This window comes from Chelonoidis abingdonii, chromosome 22, assembly GCF_003597395.2.
Source record: "Chelonoidis abingdonii isolate Lonesome George chromosome 22, CheloAbing_2.0, whole genome shotgun sequence".
Taxonomy (NCBI): domain Eukaryota; kingdom Metazoa; phylum Chordata; order Testudines; family Testudinidae; genus Chelonoidis; species Chelonoidis abingdonii.
In genome coordinates, this window is record NC_133790.1 from 2,582,422 (window position 1) to 2,587,103 (window position 4,682).

The window sequence follows — 4,682 nt, forward strand, 5'->3', positions numbered from 1 at the left end:
CTTTCATTAGCTTGAGAGAAACAAAGAATAGCCAAAGACTCCTTCCTGAAGTTTCCTGATTGGTCCTCTGGTCAGGTGTTTGGTTCCCTTTGTTAACCCTTTACAGGTAAAAGAAACATTAACCCTTAGCTATCTATTTATGACAGGAACACAAAAGAACAGCACAAGCATATAGGGACAAAATCAGAAAGGCTAAGGAACAAAAAGAGCTACACTGAGCAAGGGACACAAAAGGCAATTAGAAGAGGTTCTTTACATACATTAGGAGCAAGAGAAAGGCAAAGGAAAATGTAGGTCCCCTGCTCGGGTGGGATGGGGAGCTCATAACTGATGACATCAAGACGGCTCAGGTGTAATGCCTAGTTTGCTTCAGTTTTCACTAAAAAGGTCAATGGTTACCAGATACTTAACACAAGTACTATGACCACAACAGGGGGAAAAGGAACACAAGCCAAAACAGGGAAAGAAAAGGTTAAAACTATATAGATAAGTTGGACGTATTCAAATCAGCAGGGTCTGATGAAATTAATCCTAGGTACTGAAGGCCCTAGCTAAAGCAATCTAATAACTGTTAGCAATTATCTCTGCGAACTCCTGGAGGACAGATGCAGTCCCAAAGGACTGGAGAAGAGCAAACGTAGCTTTAAAAAGAGAAACAAGAGAACCTAGGGAATTATAAACCAGGATACCAGGAAGGATACATAACAAATTATTAAGCAATCAATAGGTAAGTACCTAGAGGATAATAGAGTTATAAATGATAGTCAAAGCAGATTAATTTCCTTCTTTGCCAGAGTTACGGCCTAGTGAATGGATGGGGAGAAGCAACACACATATCTTGATTTTAGTAAGACTTTTACACAAGCCCACATGACATTCTCATAAGCAAGCAAGGGAAATGTGGTGTAGATTAAATGACTACAAAGTGGGTGCATAACTGGTTGAAAAGCTGTATGCAAAGTATAGTTGTTGATGGTTTGCTGTCAAACTGGGGGGTTGGGGGTTGTAACTAGTGGGCTTCCACAGGGATCTGTCAGGGGTCTGGTACTATTCAATACTATCATTAATGACTTGGATAATAGAGTGGAGCATATGCTTATAAAATTCAAGCTGGGAAGGGTTGCTAGCACCTTGGAGGAATTCAAAACAACCTTGACAAATTGGTCTGAAATCAATAAAATGAAATTCAAGTGCAAAGTACTGCACTTCAGAAGGGAAAATGAAATGGAGCACTACAAAATGGGAAATAACTGGCTAAGTCATAGTACTGCTGAAAAGGATCTGGGGGTTACAGTGGATCACAAACTGAATAATTACCAACAACATGATGCAGTTGCAAAAAAAAGGCTGATCTAATTCTGGGGTGTTTCACCAGGTGTATCATACATACGACACAGGCAGTAAGTGTCCCACTCTACTCGGCGCCGGTGAGGCCTCGGGTAGAGTTCTGTGTCCAGTACTGGGCACGACACTTTGAGAGAGATGTGAACAAAGAGGAAAGAGGCCAGAGGAGAGCAACAAAAAGGATCAAAGGTTTAGAAAACCTGACCTGTGAGAAAAGGTTAAAAAAAACTGGGCCTGGTTAGTCTTGAGAAAAGAAGCCACAGGAGGGAACTTGAGAACAGGTCTTCAGATAAGTTAAGGGCTGTTAAAAAGAGGAGGGTGATCGTTCTCCATGTCCACTGAAGGTAGGACAGGAAGTGATGGGGTTAATCTGAAACAAGGGAGATTTAGATTAGATATTATGAAAACTTTCTAACTATAAGGGTGACTAAGCACTAGAATAGGCTTCCAAGAAAGGTTGTGGATTCACCATCACTGAAGGTTTTTAAGCACCCTGTCAGGGATAGTCTGTTACCTTGGCCCTGTCTCAGCACAGAGGGCTGGATCTGACGACCTTTCAAGGTCCCTTCCTGCCCAACATTTCTGTGATTTGCTGTTTGCCCAAGGTAACATAGGAAATCTGTGGCAGATCTGGGAATTAGCCCCTGCCAAATCTGAGGGTTGTGTCCTTGTGGTAATAGCCTCCTGTCCCAGATCTGGACTTTAGCGTCCAAAATCTGGGGGCTTACCTGAAACTCCCCCAAGCTCACTACCAGCTTGGATATTCTCGCTGCCACCAGATCAGGAATTGATGGGGCCTGATCCCCCCTTTCCTCTCTCTGGTTCCCCCCACCTCTTGGGGACACCCCAGATTCCAATCCTATGATGCTAAAAGGGAGACCTTCCCCTTATCAGGCTTGCATTTGGTCAGCCTGTGAGTTACGAGAGTATCACGAAACGGTTTTTGCTTCAAGAGTAGCGTTCTCTGACCCGTTCGGAGCGAATGAATGCAATGCAAATTGCTTTTGCCTTTCTGTGCTGCATTCCGGAGGGTAATTGTATGACAGAGGTGTTTTTTTCTTTCCCACTAGACAGAACTCTTCTAAAGCAATGGAAATACCCACAGCTGCGCTGTATCCCCCTTCACCTTTTGTCTCCTAGGAAAGAAATTCACACGTTTAAAAAAGTATTAAAAAAAGAAAGAAAAACATATTCATTAAGAACTCAATACAGCTCTTGCTATAAGGGAAATATGAAGATAACAGGATAGATTAAGATAGCGCCGATTACCAGTCAACCATCATAAGTTAACAAACTCCTATTAGGATTGCTGGTTTCATATGTTACTCACCGATGTGTGACATTTGGAGTCGATCAGTTAGGTGGAGAAGTTGTTAACTACAGGCCGAGGGAAACAACAAGACCAGCATCCCCTCTTTCTCACAACCCAAAGCTCTGCATGCCGAATTGCTGGGGTTCCTTTTTACTCACAGGTTATAATATTGATAACAAAGAAGGAGCTTAGGGCAACTTGTTACTCAGCCGAGACAAGCAAAACCACCGGTATCTGATTTCGCCCCTGACCCTTTAAACAATCCAGTTCTATGTGTCCTGATGGTCAGGTGTTTGAGTTACCTTTCCAGGTGAAGAACTTAACCTTACTTACTATTATTGGATGACAGTAGTAACCACTGGATCCAACTTCTTCTCACATAGACTCTGCTTCCATTAATCGCTTATCCCCTCCATGCACAGAATTGGTGACCATGGTTTCTTGCATAACCCGATGAACGATTGTTCAAGATTAAGCTGGGCTCATTAGTTTATCAGGTTTATTCGTCGTGCATAGCTAAAGGTGTTGGATCAAGTCGAGTATGAAACTTACAGGGCAGCAGCTCCTTTTTGTGCAGTGTACATGAAAGTCCTTGCAATAACAGCTTGTTGGAAAATAGTGCGTATTTTTTCACTTCTATTGCAATAGTCGTCCACACTAGCATATTGAGCCAATGCCCTCTGGCAAAGGCCAAGAGAAGCTGTTGCCAGAGCCATCCCCGCAGTAGAATGTTCCCGCCGTGCCTCAAGCTATGATGACACCCCAGCTGCAGGATACTGGCATGGGGGCATCCTGTAAATGCTGGGCTGCACGAGGGCAGCTGACTATGGCAAAGAACTGAATGTGCTATTGTTCTGTTTACTTAGTCTTTAACGGCTTTCCGCTGGGGCTGCGCATGGCGGAGACACAGCTGGTGATGGTAGGTGTTGGTTACGAAGTGAATGCCGAAGAAAGCAGCTGCGTTTCAAAACCCCTTTGCTGGGCTAGCGTCAGGCACAAAATGGTGCGTTCCAGCTATTGTTTTCTGTGGGGGCTTTAGTTAGAATTGTCTGTCCACTTTCTATAATTACCAGGCTTCAACGGTTCTCCTGCGCGTGGATATCATCGCATTGGCTTTTTGTGGTTTTCCAGTGAGCAAGTGCCAGGACGCGCTCTCCTTCGTAAATCAGACTGTATTCAAGTAAAGGATATTGCTAAGGAGCATATCAATGAAGAACGCAAAGAGCAGAGATGGAGAAGCATAAAAAAGGGCACCTACTAAAAGAAGTCAAAAAGAGAAGAGACCCGAAATCCACAATAGAACGAATATAAAGCGTAACATATTAGAGTATGAAAATATCTACATAGCGAAAAAAGTGGAAAGAGAGGGAGAGGTTAGACTTGAGGTTTATATTTGTCTTTCCAGGCAGTTATCAATAATGACACATGAAGAAGAAAGAGTGGGACTCAAATGTACCTAGGGATAACAGGGTTACTGGTTCGAGGGTGGCCGGACCGACGGGGAGCTGTTACCGACCCAGGGGGACTCAGGACCCTGTAGCTCCGGGTTCTGGTCCAAGTGGGGAGGCAATGGCCGCACGGAGAGGCTCACGCTATGACCCTGCACCACCGGGGTTCAGCCAGCAGAACGAGCTTCGAGGAGACGGGACTTCGCTTTCTACGACACCTGTTAGGGGAACAATGGACTGACGGCAGGGCTGGCGGGTATTCAGCAGCCCCGCTGCGGAGCAGGGGGCGCTCGGGCTGGACGACGGGAAGCGGAGAGCCACACCTGGATGCGGGGACTGGCGTGTGCTGTTACTCGTGACGAGGCCAGGCTGGCCATTGAGAGTTTCCTCGGCAGTCGTCGTTCAACTTTCTCATAACCTCCCTGTTTGATGTGGACTGAGAGTCATCGGTCTAGAGCCACAGTGGCTTGCTCAGCCCCCCCCTCTTCACACAGATATGATCGCAACGAGCGGGTGGGGCCAGGGTCCGCGAGGCCGTGCACTCCCGGAGGGCCCACAGGCGGACAGCCGTGTTGATC